At 49.5% G+C, this 20,112-nt stretch overlaps 1 protein-coding gene across 1 annotated transcript in view; it reads right to left on the bottom strand.

The window, feature by feature from the left end:
• Positions 1-20,112, bottom strand: part of ANGPT4 (angiopoietin 4) — a 45,266-nt gene that overhangs the window by 20,612 nt on the left and 4,542 nt on the right. The window lies entirely within an intron of this gene.

The raw sequence follows: 20,112 nt of genomic DNA, 5'->3' as shown, positions 1-20,112 counted from the left end.
TCCCACGTGCCATCATGGGAGGGCACTGAGCAGCCACATGAGGCCTCCCTGGCTCAGAACATGCCGGGCCAGGTCAGGCCACCATTACCTCTTGCCTGGACTATCCCAGTAGGTTTTTCCCTGGGAGGGATTTATATGCCTGTTTTGTCTGCCTCTCTGCTTCCATCCTTGTCCCCTGCACAGTCCATCCCCCACTAGGCAGCCAGAGGGATCCTGCTAAACCTGTCAAGTCACACTCCTCCTCTGCTCAAAATCTTTCCAGGGTTCCTATCTCACACAGAGGAAAAGCCATGGCTGCAGGTTCCTCCACGACTGGGCCTGTCACTACTCTCTCATTCCTCTCCTATCCCCCTCTGCATCACTTACTTCAATCCCGATGCAATGCCTCCATGACATCCCTCCAACGAAGCAGGCATGCACCCACAAGTTGTTCCCTCACTGTTCCCTCTGGAATCCTCCCCCAACCCTGATCCCCATCTGCATGGCACACACCCTCATGCTGTTTCAGCTTTCTTCATACCACTTATCACCACTTGACTTTTTAAAATCACTACCTCTGTTTTTATCTGTCTGTTGTCTGTTTCTCTCTCTAGAATGTCAATTCCATGAAGCCAGGGACTTGGTGTTGCTCACTACCTTGTTTCTGTGTTTAGCACAATGCACAGTGAGTGCTCATAAATGTGTGTTCAATGAATTGTTGAAAAAGGGGAAACAGCAAGGGTCAGAGCACAGCGCCCAATCGCATGCCCCTTCCCCAGCTTCCTCGGGGAGAGCCAGCCAGCAGGGAGTGGGAATGCATCTCTCCCTTGTACAAAGAGTTTGCAGGTCCATTGGCCAAGCTGTGCTTTCGATTTTCAGATCTCCTCCATCTACCAAATGGGGCTGGACTGGCCATTCTCCAAGGGTTCTCCCAGCTCTGATGTTCTGGGATCCCACGTGCAAATGTTCATTTCTTTGACAGGGCTGCTCTCTTTCCCAAGGGCAGGAGAGCTGTTCTGGCATGACAACAGTATCCTGTTGTAAAGGTGAACAGTGTGTTCTCAGGGCTCAGTGCCTGCGGGCAGAAAGCCGGCTCCCATCCACCATTGCCTCTCCATTCAGCACACATGCTGGCCTCTCACCACGCCCCCCACCCCCGTCCCTGGCTCCTTCCCTGGCTCCTTCCCTTGCCCTCTCACTCAGTCTTTCAGAAGGTCCAACTGGACAGCTCCCAGGGTCTCTGGAAGATGGGTGCTCCCCTGGAGAGGTGGTGACCTTGGCTCGGGCCAGGCTCCAGCCACTTCCTCCTTCATCTCTTCTCCCCTCTTCCATCTTGACTGTTCACTCCCATCCCTTCCTCACCCTGGAGTGTTTCAAAGGGAGCAAGTTCCATTATCAAATCCTGGAGCGGGTGCTTGTAGGCGGTAGTAGTACTGGTTATAGCTGTGTTTCTCAAAGTGTGGTTCTTCTGAGAGCTCATTAAAAATGCGAATTTCCAGGTCCCACCCCAGACCTCCTGAAACGGAAACTCTTAATGATGCCCAGACATCTGTGGTTAACAGCCCCCCTGGCTGAGTCAGATGCCTGCTCAAGTGTGAGAGCCCTTGATGCAGAGATGGCAGCGGAGACTGAAAACCAGAGAGACCCCCTTCCTACTTTCCCTGCGTCATTAGCCCACCCGCTCCCTGCAGCACACAAGCATGCGCCAACAGCTCCCATCTAAAAACTAACTCCACAGGCTCTCTGGCTGCTTCTCCAATTTCTCTGATCTCTTCAACACAAAACTTCTACAGGTTGTCTCATTTTCTCACCTCCATACCCACCCTCACTTAAAAGAAAACATAACGTTAATAATATAATGATGTTACATTTCACACACACAAAAAAGCATAGAGGCCAAGTGCAGTGGCTCACACCTGTAATCCCAGTACTTTGGGAGGCTAAGGAGGGTGGATCATTTGAGCCCAGGAGTTTGAGACCAGCCTGCGCAACATGGCGAAACTCCATCTCTACTAAAAATACAAAAATTAGCCAGGCATAGTGGCACAAGCCTGTGGTCTTAGCTACCCGGGAGACTGAGGCAGGAGGATTGCTGGAACCTGGGAGGCGGAGGTTGCGGTGAGCTGAGATGATACCACTGCACTCCAGCCTGGGTAACAGAGTGAGATTGTGTCTCAAAAAAAAAAAAAAAAAAAGTATAGAGAATAAATATAACCCATAGTGTTCATTCTCCTGTATACCTCCAGTCACGTCTCTCCATCCTGGGAGGCCCCTTTGCCTTCTGGGGTCTCACTGTTGCCCAGGCTGGAGTGCAGTGATGTGATCATGGCTCACTGCAGCCTCAAACTCCTGGCTTCAAGCAATCCTCCCACCTCCCAAATAGCTGGCACTATGGGTGAGCACCATGACGCCCAGTTCCCCCTTTGCTCTTTAATTCGCCTTGTCATAGATAGCTCTCCTTGTCACTGCACTCAAGGAACACTTTTGTGTCCTCATCTTGCTTGACATCTCAGGAGTGATCACCTGGATGGCCACTCCCTGTTGCTGGATGACTTCCCCCCAATCCTGGCTTCCTCCTAGCCCCTAATCACCCACTCTCTGACTCTTCCTTTACAGACTCCTACATGGCAGGGCTCCCATGGCCCAGTCCTGGGTCCTTGTCTCTATGTACATTCACTACCAAGGTCAGGGGTTCTTAATGAAGAACCACAGGCTCCATGAACTTGAGTGAGAAAAAAAAAAAATCACATTTTTTTGTCCACTAATCTGCAATTAAAATTTGGCATTTCCTTCAGTTATGAGCTTAGGTCACAAACCACAGCTGTACTAGCAGGTCCTGAGAATCATTACCGATAGAAATCCCAAATATTTTCATATCACAACACATTCTTACAGTATCTTAAAACACTGTTTTTACTCACTGTGACTTTGGAATTATGGACATCACACCCACCACTGGATAATGCTATGCCTAATCACAGATTTTATTTTTCATATTTTGCTTATGATTTTCATATTACTGAGTGTTCCTATGCTTTGATTTTATCCATTTCTGAGAAAGGATCATTAAACTTCACCAGGACCGGATGCCAAGGAGTCTGAGGCTCCAAATGCATCAGGGCCCTGCCCGAGGTGCTGAGATCAGTCTTTGGAGTTCCACATACCCCTGGTTGATGGGGCCATCACCATCTCCCACCCAGACTTCTCCCCTGCATGTCCCCAACTCACCATCTCCGCATGGTTTCCAATGAGCATCTCGAGCCCAGTGTGAAACTCTTCGATCCTCAGCTCCCACTGCCCCTGTCTCTGCAACTCCCACCCCATTCTTTCAAGTCTTTCCCATCTCAGGAAATGGCCCCACCCAGTTCTGAAGCCCCAGACCCAGACCTCAATCTTAACTTCTCTTTTTCTTAGTGGCCACACTCAACCCACCAGTAAGTACTGCCCACTGTGATCCCAGTGTGGATTTCAAATCTGTTTACTCTCCTTATTCTGGGCCAGGCTTCCCTCCTCCCCATGAGTCTGCCTTTTTGTGCCTCCTACCTCGAACCCCTCTGTCAGCTCCCAGGAGATTCTAATGTGTGGCTGGCTGGGTCCACCAGCATGGATAAGGACAAACACAACTACACCAAGTTTGGTCTTAGGCTTTTTCAGACATCATTGACCTCCTAGAACCTAAATTATAAAACAGACATCCAGGTACTGAGCACCTGCTCCAAGTGGTCAAACAGCAAATTCATGCCTGAGGTGAGACTTTCCCAGGCATCTTCCCCAAGCTTCTTATTTGCCTGAACATGGACAAACTGAGGCCCAAAAGTCTTGCCCAAGGTCACCATCTGGCAGGCTAGGCTCTAAGACTCCTTGCCTGAGGGTTGCAGAGCTGAGCTGGTGATTCAGGGCAGCTCAGTGTCCTCTCGAGTGATTGGAGATCCCCAAGCACCTCACTGGTCCCCAACTTGTCCTGCAGTTGCGAGTGGCTGGGCAGAGCAAAGGCTACCCACAGCTGAAGCCCATCACCCAATTTGCCACACCCGCCCACCAGCACAGGCCCTGGGATGGATAATCTGGGCCAGATGGGCTCAGTTAGGCTGAGCTGGGCTCTGGAGGCTAACATTGGCCTGGGTGGTGGGAGCCGGGTCTGGCCCACGGCTCAGGCACCAGCTGGAAGGGCAGGGGACAGATCCCAATGGAGGAACTGACCCAACATGGGATTTACTGCTCACTATGCCCTGCACCAACTCCAGGATTAGACCTGCCCCTTCTCCATCACTCTCAGGCTGCCGAATTCTCAGGCCTATGATGGCTAAAAAGGCCCGACCTCTTATCACCCTTCCAGCCGGCAAAGAGGCTGAACTTCGGTCCCTGGTCTACTGCCCCCTCCCCTTGGCCCTGGGTTTGAGTTCTGGCTCTGCCATACTCTCATTGTGAGCCCTTGGAGAGTACTATGTTTCTCTGAGCCCCACTTTACAGATCTGTGTCACGGGTCAGCACACTCTGCTCCTTGCTGGGGAGAGGTCTTTTCAAAAGGGTCTTGAAGGAAAGGAAAGAAATTTTCACAGGCAGGGGCTGGAGGAGGAGGGGTGATCCAGACAGATAACAGGTGCAGATCCATGGCCTCCATGGTCAAGGAGATCTGCTCAAGCCTGCTTCTCTCCTGCATTATTTATATAAAATGGACATCAATTGGTGAATGCAGAAATTGCAGTCCACTCACGCGATGGACTCCATTGAGCAATAAAAAGGAAAGAAACATTGATGTGTGCAAACACACAGATGAACCTCAGATGAATCATGAGTGAAAAATATGCAACTCCAATGGTTCCACACTGTAGGAGTCTATTTGTATGACTCTCTAAAAATGTCAGAATCTGTGATTGCCAGGACCTGGGTCCGGGGGGTGGGGATTGATTGTTAAAGGACACAGGGGAGATTTTTGGGATATTGGCAATGTTCTATGTCATGATTGTGCTGGTGGTTACATAACTGTATACATCTGTCAAAACTCATGGAACTGTGTGTGAAAAGGGTAGATTTTGCTGTAGGTGTGTCATATCTCAATAAAAACAACGCCCCCAACACAAGGTTCTGTAAAATGCCCCAGATATACATATGTAACAGTAAATAGGTTTCCTCCAGTGAACCCCCTCACCCTCTCTGAGTTTCATTCGTGCGCTCATTCAGGAATTATTTCTTTTTTTTTTCTTTTTTTTTTTGAGATGGAGTCTCGCTCTGCTGCCCAGGCTGGAGTGCAGTGGCCGGACCTCAGCTCACTGCAAGCTCCGTCTCCCGGGTTTACACCATTCTCCTGCTTCAGCCTCCTGGGTAGCTGGGACTACAGGCACCCGCCACCTCACCCGGCTAGTTTTTTTGTATTTTTTAGTAGAGACAGGGTTTCACCGTGTTAGCCAGGATGGTCTCGATCTCCTGACTTCGTGATCCGCCTGTCTGGGCCTCCCGAAGTGCTGGGATTACAGGCTTGAGCCACCGCACCTGGCCAGGAATTATTTCTTGAGCACCTACTATGTGCTCATCCTGTATCAGGTACTAGATAATCAGAAATGAGCAAAATTGGTAAAGTTTCTGATTCCAGGGCACTTCGACTAAATATATCAGTTGCACTGAAACCTCGATGAATGCTATGAAGAAAATATGTGGGGTTGTAGGCAAGTTTAGCCAGGATGATGGGGAAAGCCCCACCAGAGAGGGCCATCTGGGCTGAGAGGCTGAGAAAAAGCCAGGTCTGGGAGAGTCAGGAGGGAGGGAATTCCAGACAGAGGAAAAGGCAAGTGCAAAGGCCTTGAGGTGGGAGGGTGTCTTGTATCTGAGGATCGAAATGAAGATGAGTAACAATGGTATGCCCTGCATCTATCTCTCTCCCATGGAAAATGGTGCATGACGTTCCTGCTTGGGTAAAGCATTTTATCAACTGCAGATAAAAATGACCTCAGAGAGAGGAGCGCTTTGTATGGATGGACCTGCGTGTGAATCACAGCTCTTAGCTTACTGGCTGTGTGACCTCAAGCTGAGGGCTCTACCTGTCTGAGCCTTTTCTCTAAAAGAAGATAATCATAGCTCCTTCCCCTGGGTTGTAGGGAACATTCCTGAGATGACTCTGGTTGTAGTTACATAATGAACGCATGACAAATTCTGGTATGTCTGGGCCATAGCTTACTATATGTCAGGCCTCTGAGCTGAAGCCTGCATGGATACATCCAGATGGCCTGAAGCAACCGAAAAACCACAAAAGAAGTGAAAATGGCCAGTTCCTGACTTAACTGATGACATTCCTTCTCCTGGACAATAAGTCTCTGGAGCTCCCCACTGAGCACCTTGTGACCCCTGCCCCTGCCCCTGCCCACCAGAGAATAATCCCCTTTAACTGTAATTTTCCACTACCTACCCAAATCCTATAAAACTGCTCCACCCCTATTTCCCTTTGCTGACTTCTTTTTTGGACTCAGTCCGCCTGCACCCAGGTGATTAAAAAGCTTTATTGCTCACACAAAGCCTGTTTGATGGTCTCTTCACATGGATGTGCGTGACATTTGGTGCTGAAGACTCCGGACAGGAGGACACCTTTGGGAGACCCGTCCCCTGTCCTCGCCTTCACTCTGTGAGGAGATCCACCTATGACCTTGGGTCCTCAGACCAACCAGCCCAAGGAACATCTCACCAATTTCAAATCGGGTAAGCAGTCTTTTCACTCTCTTCTCCATCCTCTCTCACTACCCTTCAATCTTCCTGTCCTTCCAATTCCAGTTCTTGAGACAAAGGAGACACATTTTATCTGTGGACCCAAAACTCTGGCGCCGGTCACAGACTCGGGAAGATGGTCTTCCCTTGGTGTCTGATCACCGCGGGGACTCCTGCCTCGGTCATTCACCCACATTTCCTTTGTGGCAAGTCAATTGCAGGGACGCCTGCTTTTGACGCCTGCTTTTGGGGATGCTCACCCACATTACAGCCCAGGACTGCTCACCACCCTCTTCTCTGTGTCTCTACCTTTCTCTTTAAACTTACCTCTTCACTGTGGGCAACCTTCCACCCTGCATTCCCCATTCTTCTCCCTTAGCCTGTACTCTCAAGAACTTAAAACCTTCAACTCACACCTGACCTAAAACCTAAATGCCTTATTTTATTCTGCAATACCACTAGTCCCCAATACAAACTCGACAATGGTTCTAAGTGGCCAGAAAATGGCACTTTTGATTTCTCCATCTTACGAGACCTGGATGATTTTTGTCAAAAAATGAGCAAATGGTCTGAGGCGCCTGACGTCCAGGCATTCTTTTACACATTGGTCTCTCCTTAGTCTCTGCTCCCAATGTGACTCATCCCAACTCTTTCTTTTTTCTCTCCTGTCTTCGGTTGCCACCCCAAGCTCCGAGTCCTTTGAATCCTCCTTTTCTACGGACTCATCTGACCTCTCCCCTCCTCCCGCAGGCTGCTCCTCGCCAGGCCGAGCCAGGTCCCAATTCTTTCTCAGCCTCCGCTCCCCCACCCTATAATCCTTCTCTCACCTCCCCTCCTCACACCTGGTCTGGCTTACAGTTTCGTTCAGCGACTAGCCCTCCCCCACCTGCCCAACCATTTCCTCTTAGAGAGGTGGCTGGAGCTGATACATAGTCAAGGTTAATGCTGCTTTTTCTTTATCCAACCTCTCCCAAATCAGTTAGCGTTTAGGCTCTTTTTCATCAAATATAAAAACCCAGCCCAGTTCATGGCCCACTTAGCTACCCGTAGACGCTTCACAACCCTAAACCAAGAGGGACCAGAAGGCCTCCTTATCCTTAATATGCATTTTATTACCCAATCCACTCCCAACATTAGAAAAAGCTCCAAAAATTAGATTTTGGTCCTCAAACCCCACAACAGGACTTAATTAACCTCGGCTTCAAGGTGTACAATAATAGAGAAGAGGCAGCCAAGTGACAACATATTTCTGAGTTGCTATTACTTGCCTCTGCTGTAAGAGAAACCCCAGCCACATCTCCAGCACACAAGAACTTCAAAACACCTAAGCTGCAGTGGTCAGGTGTTCCTCCAGGACCTCCTCCCGCGGGATCTTGCTTCAAGTGCTGGAAATCTGGCCACTGGGCCAAGGAATGCCCACAGCCTGGGATTCCTCCCAAGCTGTGTCCCATCTGTGCGGGACCCCACTGGAAATCGAACTGTCCAACTTGCCCGGCAGCCACACCCAGAGCCCCTGGAACTCTGGCCCAAGGCTCTCTGACTGACTCCTTCCCAGATCTTCTCGGCTTAGCAGCTGAAGACTGACGCTGCCTGATCACCTCAGAAGCCTCCTGGATCATCACAGATGCTTTAAGTAACTCTTACAGTGGAGGGTAAGTCCGTCCCCTTCTTAATCAATATGGAGGCTACCCACTCCACATTACCTTCTTTTCAAGGGCCTGTTTCCCTTGCCTCCATAACTGTTGTGGGTATTGACAGCCAGGCTGCTAGACTCCTTAAAACTCCCCAACTTTGGTGCCAACTGGGACAACATTCTTTTATGCACTCCGTTTTAATTATCCCCACCTGCCCAGTTCCCTTATTAGGTTGAGACATTTTAACCTGGACAAGTCTTACAGGCTGGTCCAAGATCTTCGCCTTATCAACCAAATTGTCTTGCCTATCCACCCCGTGGTGCCAAACCCATATACTCTCCTGTGCTCAATACCTCCCTCCACAACCCATTATTCTGTTCTGGATCTCAAAGATGCTTTCTTTACTATTCTTTTGCATCCTTCATCCCAGCCTCTTTTTGGTTTCACTTGGACTGACCCTGACACCCATCAGCCTCAGCAATTTACCTGGACTGTACTGCTGCAAGGGTTCAGGGACAGCCCCTGTTACTTTAGTCAAGCCCTTTCTCATGACTTACTTTTTTTCCATCATTCCCACCTGTTCTTCCACTGAAACTTTCACCTGTCAATCTTTTCCCACACAAGGCAAATGGTTCTTGGACCGAGGAAAATTCCTCCTTCCAGCCTCACAGGCTCAATCCATTCTATTGTCCTTTCATAACCTCTTCCATGTGGGTTACAAGCCAACAGCCTGCCTCTTAAAACCTCTCATTTCCTCTAAGACATTTACCCTGTATTTCACTCCATCCTTGGCTACCTTCCCCTTGCTCTTCAGACTCTCCTCCCAGGCCCTCTTCTTGTTTGCTTATACCCAACCCTGTAAATAACAGTGAATGGTTGTTCATAGATACTCAACACTTTCTCATACACCATGAAAACTGAACCTCCACCTCTGGGCAGTTACCCCATCAGTCCCCATTACAACCTCTGACGGCTGCCACCCTAGCTGGATCCCTAGGAGTCTGGGTACAAGACATCTTTTAGTACTCCTTCTCATCTTTTCACTTTGCATTTCCAGTTTTGCCTTGCACAAGGTCTCTTCTTCCTCTGCGGCTCCTCTACCTACATGTGTCTACCTGCTAATTGGACAGGCACATGCACACTAGTTTTCCTTACTCCCAAAATTCAATTGGCAAATGGGACCAAACAGCTTCCTGTTCCCCTCATGACACCAACACTTCACTACTATTTTGTTTTGTTTTTCTTATTATTAATATAAAAAGGCAGGAATAGGCTTCAACTTACTCACTGCCATCAACCTCATTGTTTTTAACAGCTACATAGTGTCACGCACGTCCATGTGAAGAGACCACCAAACAGTTTTGTGTGAACAATAAAGCTTTTAATCACCTGGGTGTAGGCAGACTGAGTCTGAAAAAGGAGTCAGCAAAGGGAAATAGGGGTGGGGCAAAAGGAGGACTCTGCATATTTCTAAATGAAGAATGCTTTTTTTTTACCTAAATCTATCTGGCCTGGTATATGACAACATAAAAAACCCAAGGATAGAGCCCAAAAACTTGCCAATCAAGCAAATAATTACACTGAACCCCCTTGGACACTCTCTAACTGGATGTCCTAGGTCCCCTCAATTCTTAGTCCTTTAATACCTATTTTTCTCCTTCTCTTATTTGAACCTTGTGTCTTCCATTTAGTTTTTCAATTCATACAAAACTGCATCCAGGTCATCACCAATCATTCTATATGACAAACGCTCCTTCTAACAACCCCACAATATCACCATTTACCCCAAAATCTTTCTTCAGTTTAATTTCTCCCACTCTAGGTTCCGATGCTGCCCCTAATCCCTCTCGAAGCAGCCCTGAGAAACATCGCCCATTATCTCTCCATACCACCCCCCAAAATTTTTGCCACCCCAACACTTCACCACTATTTTGTTTTATTTTTCTTATTAATATAAGAAGACAGGAATGTCAGGCCTCTGAACCCAAGCCTACAACCACGTATACATCCAGATGGCCTGAGGCAACTGAAGAAGTTTCACTTCTTCACAAAAGAAGTGAAAATGGCCGGTTCCTGCCTTAACTGATGACATTACCTTGTGACCTTCCTTCTCCTGCACAATGAGTCTCAGAAGCTCCCCTACCAAGCACCTTGTAACCCCTGCCCCTGCCCGCCAGAGAACAACCTCCTTTAACTGTGATTTTCCACTACCTACCCAAATCCTATAAAACTGCCCCACCCCTATTTCCCTTTGCTGACTCCCTTTTCAGACTCAGTCTGCCTGCACCCAGGTGATTAAAAGCTTTATTGTTCACACAAAGCCTGTTTGGTGGTCTCTTCACATGGATGTGCGTGACACTATGTAGCTGTTAAAAACAATGAGGTTGATGGCTGGGCACGGTGGCTCACACCTGTAAGCCCAGGACTTTGGGAGGCTAAGGTGGGTGGATTGCTTAAGCTCAGGATTTAGAGACCAGCCTGGGTAACATGGCGAAAACTTGTGTCTACTAAAAACAGAACAAAATTAGCTGAATGTGGTGGTGTGTGCCTGTAGCCCCAGCTCCTTGGGGGGCTGAGGCAGGAGGATGGCTTGACTGCAGGAGGTGGCTGCAGTGAGCTCTGATCGTGACACTGCGCTCCAGCCTGGGTGACAGAGCGAAACCCTATCTTAAAACAAAACAAACAAACAAACAAACAAAAAAGAATGAGGTTGAGCTGCATCAGGTGCTGGTCTGAAAAGATGTCCCCGTCATGCTTGTGAGTTAAAAAAAAACCAAGAGGCAGAACACTACCTACAATGTGGATCCATTTGTGTGCAAGAATGATCCAAATGGTGTATTTTTATATAAAAACCAAGAAGACCAAACTATTAACAGTAGCGATTTGCTTCAGGGGAGGGGGTGACAATGGGGTGATGCTGATGGCATTTTCTTTTTATATTACCTATATTGAAATTGTTTGGATTTTTAAAGTAGAATGAGAATGTATACAGGCATAATTAATAGAATATTTAACAACTAGTATATACAGGAGTCCTTAACTGATGTCCTGGACTCCCGGGGATCTGTGAATAGAATTCAAGGAATCTGTAAACTTGCATTTTAAAAAAGGACATTCTTTTCCCACTAATCTCTAACTGAAATTAGTTTTTCCTGTGGTGGTGAGTATATGCCACAGGCTATTACGGTGGTGATAGCAGGGCCTGCGGCATTGTCACTAGTAGAAACCGCAGATACTCTAATGTCTCATTGCAGTGATTATGGACATCTACAACATACTGTGTATACTCATCTCAGCCTCAAAGTGATGGAAGGTACTTGACCCACCACTCTGTCTTGTTATTTTGTGCATTAATACAGAAGTAATACAGGACTATATCAGAAACCTGTTTTCTGTTATGTTGACATTTGCATCTCAAGGCAATTTGTTTCCTTTACAAATCTATGCATTTAATTTTACATTTCAAAAAACATTTTTTTTTCTGAGAGAGGGTCTAAGAGCTTCTCCGGATGCCAAAGGACCCCAAAGCACAGGAAAGGTTAAGACCCCTGAAGACGCATCCCACACAAGGTTCCTCACTGGTATCCCCAGTAGGCTACCAACTCTGAGAGTGCAAGGACTTTGCCTGCCTTCTGGGGCCTGGAAGAGTGTCTGGATATTTGTAGGCACTGCTGTTGACCCCAATTATAGATGGGCAAATGGAGGTTCAGGCTCAGAGTCACTTCCCTGAGGTCACCCATCAAGTTGGCAGATGCTAGATTCATCCCCAGGTCTACTGATTTGGAAGGCTGGGAGGTCAGGTCTGGTGGGTGTAGGAGGGTCAGGGCGGGGCTGAGTGCGTGAAAGTGGTGCTTCCCTCACCCAGGGTACGACCCAGGCTTTGGACCTGCAGCCAGTGCACCCGGAGGACGAGGTGAACCCTGCTGCTGGCTTCTGCCTGTTGATCCAGTTCCTGGGTCTCTGCCCAGACTTGTTCTGGAACCAGACCCAAAGCATGAGGGCTTCTGTGAATCGGGGTGTGCGTTAAGTAAACTACATCCTTCTAGTTGTTCAGACTCAGCCTCTCAGAGCTACCCTGCTTTCCTTTGTTTCTCTCACATCCTGCATCCAATCTGTTGTCTCTACCCTTGGGTGCATGCAGAATCTGACCATTTCTGCCCAGCCTTGCCACTTCCACCAATGATCTCTAGTGGGGATCACAGCTTCCTTGATACTCTCGGCATCTGTCCTCGCTCCCTGGGCCCCCAGGCTATGCTCCACATGTAGCCAGTGAGGTCCTGGTCAGCCTCTCAGATTATGACTCCCTCTGCTCTAAACCCTGCTGTGGCTCCCATGTGGCTAAGAGAAGACCAGGACTCCTTGCAGATTCCTTTAGTAGAGAATAAAATTCTTTGCTTTGGAAACAGGCAAAACAACCCCCAATGAACAGAGTCCAAACCAGGTTGCACTGGGATGGTGTGGGAATTGGGATGAAGCCTGTTCTAGGTCCTAGGCTGAACCAAGTCCCCATGGCTGAGGTGGTGCAGGGTGTGGAGATTTGAGCCTGGCCTGACCATAAATGGAAAAGGGCTTTAGCAGGGATGCCCCAGGGGTAGGAGCCAAGGCAGGGAGACATCTGGGGAGCAAAGACTTAGTGAGGGGGAGACCTAAATGATGCCCTCAGGGACCACTCAGCTCCCATCCCCTCCATTTCACAGATGGGGAAACTGAGGTCCCAATCAGGAAAGTAAAGTGCCAGAGGCTGTACACAGAAGCTAATGGCCAGATCTGGTCCAGACGTATGAAAATCTGGGGGGGTCAGAGCTTGCATAGCTTTCATAGCTTTGTGTGTGTGTTTCAACTTAAATGTAAATCTTTGTAATTTTATTTTTCAAATGTGTGATATAAACACATTGTTCAAAATTCCAAGGAACAAAAAGGAGTGAAGTGAAAAACAAATTTTTCTGTCCCTGCCTCAACCCACAGTTCCCTCCCTACAGGCCACTGAGGGAGGTACCTGGGTTTCCTTCAGAGAAATGCTCGGCATACATCTGCAGTAACTATGCTTCCATCCCACCACCTGCCCTTCAGGCTACAAAAACCTCAGCTTGCTGTTCCACACCTGGCTTCCTTTTGCTTAACATAATTCATAGCATGTTCCATATTCATCCAGGTAGACTAGCCTCAGCATTGTAAACTGCTTGCAATTCCATCTATGGGCCTCCATTGTATCCTCATCTAGTCCCTTCTAGCTGGACCTGTAGGATGTTTCCAGGCTTTAACCGTCACAAACAGGGCTGCTACAAATATCCTTGTACACCTGTCACTTAACACTCCCACAAGCCTATGTGGGGAATAAATCCTTCGAAGTAGAATTGCTGAGTGAAATCACATGTTTTTTTGGTCCTTTGTTTTTTGAGACAGAGTCTTGCTCTATCACCCAGGCTGGAGTGCAATGGTGTGATTATGGCTCAATGCAGCCTCAAACCCCCAGGCTCAAGCGATCCCCCCACCTTAGCCTCTCAAGTAGCTGGGACTATAGGCGTGTGCCACCAGGCCCAGCTAATTTTTCAGTATTTTTTGTAGAGACCAGGGTCTCGCTTTGTTGACTCAGGCTGGTCTCGAACTCCTGAGCTTGAGTGATCCTCCCACCTCACCTCAGCCTCCCAAAACATTTGTGATTTTGACTATTGTTAACAAACTGCCCTTGGCAAAGGTTGTACCTGGTGGTTTCTGCGCTTTTGGAGGAGAGGCCCTAGGGTCTGCAGAGGTGGCCACAGGAGCCACAGAGTTGCTTATTGCACCCCCTCCCAACACACATCCACACCCCCCTAATCTCAGTAGCACCAGAGCATCTCCCACCAGCATCCTTCTGACTTCCAGGTCTCCCTGAAAATGTCACCTCCTCTGAGAAGCATTCCCTGACCACCCCCACTCTGCTCCACCTGTTTATCACAGTGTCCACTCTGGCCTCTACACAGTACTTCATGCCATGTGAAATCACTTCAGTAATTTGTCATTTGTCCGATTCCCCCACCAGAAGAGCCCCAGGAGTGCAGAGATCTGTCTTCCCTGTTCATGAGCACATCCTCCATGCCTAGAATAGAGCCAGGCACATAAGAGGTCCTGGATAAATATTTGTTGAAAGAACAGATGGGTCAGTTTTGTGTAAGGGGCACCAGATTTCCATTGAATAGTTGTTTGGCATCTAGAAGCAAGTTTGGAGCCTCGAGCCCAGGCCCAGCCACTGCTGGAGCCTGTGAGAGGCAAAGGCAGTGGAGACGACAGAGGCCAGAGAACAGAGAGCTAACTGGTGCCAGGGCAGAAAGAAAGGGGAAGAAACACCAGCACAGAGATGGGAGGGGCAGGCAGGAGGGTTCCCAGGCGGAATGGAGGGAAGGAGTCAGCTTGGGGTATCTGTAGGAGGAATGTTCTAGAAATGAGCAAGACATACTCTTGGTGCTCATTTACTTCCTCTAACCAACTCGTTCAGATGTGCCAAGACCTGTGCATGGTGCTGGGGAGACAGCAGCTACCAGAACAGGCCAGGCTCCGCGCTGCTGCCAGAGTCTCCCAAGGAAGATATGTAAAGGGTTACTGTGTCCCAGGCATGGCCCCAAAGCCCTACAAATACAGCTCATTTAGTCCTTGGTTCTCCCATTGTCACCATTTTACAGGCGAGGACAGGAAGGCACTGAGAAGATGAGCATCTTGCCTAAGTGGCAAAGATTGGATTTAAATACAGGCCTCTGGTCTCCAAAGACCACACCCTTAGCCATTCAGTGGGTTGCTTGTGGCAGCTAGCCTTCAGAATGACCCCAGGGATCCTGGTGCTCATGCCCTTGTGTAGTCCCCTCTCTCAAGAAGTCAGGACTAACTGGCATGACTAATTAGATATTGTAGAAACGTTAGGGTGACTTCCTTGGCTAAACCATTGCATTGTGTCTTCTGTCTTGCCCTCTCTTGGACCCCATGCTCTAGGGGAAGTAGGCCACCATGGCCTGAGGACCCTTAAGCAGCCCTGGGGAGGAACCCATCTGGAGGGGAACTGAGGCCTTCTACCCATGGCCAGCAGCTCACCAGACACAGGAGGCTGAGCCCCAGCCCCGGTCAAGCCTTCAGATGAGTGCAGCCCTAGCTGATATCTGAGTGCAGCCACATGAAAAAAACTACCTTGTTAAGTTGCTTCAGAATTCCTGACCCTCAGAAACTGAAAGATAATAAATGTTTATTATTATTTTAAGCTGCTAAATGTTTTAGGGTAATTTGCTATGCTGCAATAGATAACTAATATACTGCTTTTCCAGAGCTTATAGAGGTTTAACCCTCTTGCTTCTCTTCTCTGCCATCCCCAGTCCTCAGTTTCTTCATTTTGACAATGGGCTGACTTGTGATTTGTGAGGGGTGGCCCTCGTCCTGTGCCTTGCTTCTGTCCCCCAGGCCTGCACCAGGCCCTCACCCTGTGGCTCAATGCAGACTGAGATGGTTTGTCTTGTCCTCTCTGAGTAGCTGGGCCCAAGCCTTCCTTGTTGTTTTCCTCTCTGCAAGATATTCTATTGCTTTTCTTCTGGGTTAGGCTCTGGGCAAGCAGAGCCAGTGGACAGGGAGCCAGGGGTAGAGAGAGTCAGGGACCAATGGGCTCTCATGGAGGGATGAGCTTCTCATCCCTGGCTCAACCCTCAATTCTTTGACACAGGCCCAGCATCTCCAAACATCCAGTGTGGTCTGGGCCTGGAGCACTGCACTGAGAGTCAGCAAGCTTGCTCAATAGCTTTGCCATTTCTTTTCTCTGCCAGTGATGAGCTTCTCTGAACCTCAGTGGCCTCATTGTTTCCTCCTTGCAGAGGGCCTGGAAGGAATAGGGAAATGGCCACAGGGATCTGTGCTCTGCAGGAGCTGGGCTGGGATTCTTGTCTGTCTTATTCATGAGGCCTAGCACAGTGACTAGCACACAGTAGCGCTTCCCATATTTGTGCAATATTTGGGACTTCCCTGGCTCCTGAGCCTCACCTCTGATGGGGTGGTAGGTCCAGTGTCCATCCCAGGCAAAAGGTCACAAGGAGAAGATGAGGAGTGTAGGGGAAGGGGCTACAGAGGGAGGGGGAGCAGGGCCTGCCTCTGCCATCTGGACTTGGGAGGGGCTGCCAGGGTCCCTGCCTCCTCAGGCTCAGCTATGCCTTTGGTGGTGGTCTATATTTCAACCTTGATCTTGGGAGGTGTTTGCGATTGCTCACCTCCCTACACTTGAATGTCACAGAATGGAATGGTGTGCCCATTTTGCTTGGCAACATGCCTATTGAACAGTTATTATGTGCTCAGCACTGTTCTAACCACTAGGTATATTAAGTCCTTGTAGCCACCCTCCAAGGTAGGACCTGTTATCAACCCATTTTACAGATGAGGCACAGAGAGGTTAAACAACTTATGATGCCACAAGGTTTATGAGTCAATGTTTATAAGACACATACAAAGTGCCTGGCCCAGGGAAAGTCCCATATGTGAATTCGCCACAGCAAAGCACTCACCCCAGAAGACAGAAGAAACAATAGTAGCATCTCCTGGTTCTCTGCACGCTGGAGCGGTGCCAGGCACATCCCCCGACCAGCCTTTTGAGCCTCACAGCAAACCCAGGCAATGTGTGTATCACCTCCATTTTATAGATTGAAAAACTGAAGCTCAGGTCTTTCTCATATTTGCACAGCTAAAAATCTCACAGATGTAAAGTTGAGGGAACAAAAGCAAACTACAGTAAGATATGGATGGTATGACAGGATTCCTTCCACTGTGAATCCTGGAGTCTTTAGGTTTACCGAGCACTTACTTTCTGCCAGGACGTGTACGGAGCCCCACATGTGCGTTGCCTCATTTAATCACCTCAGTAACCTGCAAAGTGGCTTCTGTTATTGTTCTCACTTCACAGATAAGGAAACCAAGACACAGAGTGGAAAAGCAATGGTCTGAGAAGGCACAGCCAGTAAGCAGTGGAGCTGGGATTCAAACTGAGTCAACTGGGACTCAGGACCTACACTGGCCTTCTGTGGGATTTACCCCCAGGCCCTGGGCCAAGAATGGGGCGTGCAATTGTGGGGATACCCAGACTGAGCTTCTGGAGCCCCTTAGCTTTTCAGAATGGCCACAGCTGCCTGAGGCCCTGCCTGAATCATCCCTGGCAGAAAAGCCCTAGGGAAGCTCTCCTTGGCCTAAGGGCTCCTGGGGGAAGAAAAATCTAGCAGCTACGGGTCTCCCCTTTGGGGACCACGGTCCTCTATATTTTCCAGGTACCAACTACTGCCCAGGGACCCGCCCACCATGGACATAGCTTATTTACTGGACAGGAAACCGTCCTAAGTGCTGAGATAACAGGTTCTGGCATCAGATGACTGAATCTGACTTCACCCTTCTTGGCTGTATGGTCTTGAGCAAGTCACCTAATCTCTTGGTGCCTCAGTTTCCTCATCTGTTAGTGGACAAGCAATCTTACTTTACTGAGTCATGGTGAGAATTAAATGCAGTAACATAAAGCACCTAGGACAGTATGTGGCATATAGTAAATGCTCACTAAATAAGTACTTACTCATTACGTCATAACTGCTTTTTCATCCTCCACTTACTCCGGGAGGCACGAGTATCTTGAGTTCCACTTTAGAGAGGAGCCAGCTGCCATGTGTGGCTTCCCTGGGCTCCCATAGCTTGGAGTGGTACCCCTGGGACATGACCTCCTGACCTCAACTTGGTCCTCCCCAGACCCCACAGCCATCTCTCAGGGTTCATTCCAGACATTTCAGAGCTGGCTCTGAGGTTATGCAAACAAACTGTGGCCTGAGTCTGACTGGAGGTGTAGGCTTAGGGGGCAGACCTGGGGCCTGTTTTCTAACATTTCCTGCTCAAGGAGAAGGGGAAGAAGGTCTGTGTACATCCCAGCTTGGCTGAGCTCTAAGGCCGGGGAGGAGAGAACTAGAAACATGTGGTCCTGCCCTCTGTGGCCCTGTCCTCTGTGGCTCTGTCTTCTGTGGGCTGGCTGGCCAAGCCAGTTGAACAAATAAACGCATCCTTCTGGGGGAAGTCGCTGGGGGGGCTGCTGCTGCTGGTGCCTGCCCTGCACCCCCACCTCATCCCGGGCATGAGCCAGCTGGTCATCCCCAGGTCGAGGGTATCTGTGCCAGCTGTTTCTAGGCCCCCTTCTTGGAAAAATAATCCCATTACTCTAAGAAGCAGATGCTGTTCCCCCCACCCCATCCCCCAGTCCCAAACTGCTTAGAAAGGAGCCAGCGTTGAGGTTAGGAAATCAAACCCCAAGATATTTTGTTCGGCACTGAGACTCATTTCTTGTTTGGATAACTGAAGGCTGAAAATGCCAAGAATTTGTGGGCAGCCTGGGAAGGCTGGGGCAACTGGAACCCTGGCTCCAAAACCAGGTCAGTTTGGGAGGGTCTCAGGCTGGGCAAGGACCCCACCCTGGGTTTCTCCTTGGTGCTCTCTTGACCCACACCCAGCTAGGCAGGGCCTCACAACTGCCAGGCCAAGGGGCCGAGTTATTCTGAGGTTTGACGTCAGAGACCTGGAGCAAACAGCAGAGGCTGGGACAGTGCCAGGTTGGGAGGCCCCTGCCCAGCCCCTGACCCCTCTCTGCTTGGTTTTGGGTACAGAGGAGGAAGAGAAAGAGGCCCTGGCTGAGCTGCCAGCTGCAGGGTGGGCATCGGTCTTCTGGAAGATGTGCCCTGAGTCTTCAGTGTGGACACCCAGGGAAGTAGAGGTGGGAGGGATGACCTCGGGGTGAGAAAAGGAGGAGCTGAGAAAGAGACAGGGAAGGATGCAGGGAGACACTTTGATAGCCAACCAAGAGAGAGAATCAGAGACAGAGACACCCACAGAGTTAGCAACAGTGAGTCAGGGCCACCGCGAGCGCCCCAAGAGAGATCCACAGAGGCAGAGAGACGCAGAAATAGAGAGACAGGCTGACCACGGTGGCTCGCGTCTGCCGTCCCAGCTACTTGGAAGACTGAGGCGGGAGGATCGCTTGAGCTCAGGAGTTCAAGGCTGCAGTGAGCTGTGATTGCACCATTGCACCCCAGAGTGATTGAGAGAGCCAGACCTTGTCTTTAAGAGAGAGAGAGAGAGAGAGAGAGAGAGAGAGAGAGAAAGAGACAGAGACAGACAAAGATAGACAGAGATAGATAGAGAGAAGGCTACCATGGACTCCAGGCCAGCAGCTATTGGCTGCTCCCTAAAGGCGAGAAAGTAGTTCTCACCCTTGGTTTCCAGGTGGAGTCAGCCCTGTCCCTGGGAGCTCAGAGACTGGGGAAGATGTGCTGCCCTCAGGTGGTGGGGGTGGGCCAGGGAGCCTGGGGCTTGTGTCTGGCCCTGTTTTCCTCATTCTCCTCATCTGTAGAATGGATCATTCTGTGAGGACATGAGGAGAAGGCAGAGGATGGCACTTCTTGGCTGGGACACCTGGAGCAACTGGGGAAATGGCAGTCACACACGGGAGCCCTTATTGAGCACCTGCTGTGTGCAGAGGCTTTCCCTGCTCTGCTTCTCTTGACGTCACATAGAAGGTCAGGAGTAGGTGCTGTCATTCTCCTCCCAGCCTCCAGATGAGGCACTGAGAGGGAAGGGCCAGCATTGGGTCCTAGAGCGAGGACGTGGTGGACAGAGGTGGTCATGTGACTAGCCACTGAGCTGCCCAGCCCAGCTAGAGATGCCTGCACTGCAGCTGGCTCTGTCTCCCAACCTCCTCAATATTCCTGCCTGCAGCTTTTCATCCAGATGCAGAGGGTGGAGCAGAGCCCAGAGCTGATGTGCAGCCCCAGGAGCTGACTCCAGATGG

Source organism: Macaca mulatta, chromosome 10 (assembly GCF_049350105.2).
Source record: "Macaca mulatta isolate MMU2019108-1 chromosome 10, T2T-MMU8v2.0, whole genome shotgun sequence".
Taxonomy (NCBI): domain Eukaryota; kingdom Metazoa; phylum Chordata; class Mammalia; order Primates; family Cercopithecidae; genus Macaca; species Macaca mulatta.
Note: the sequence above shows the minus strand (reverse complement) of the source record. Positions and strands in the feature narration are given on the sequence as shown.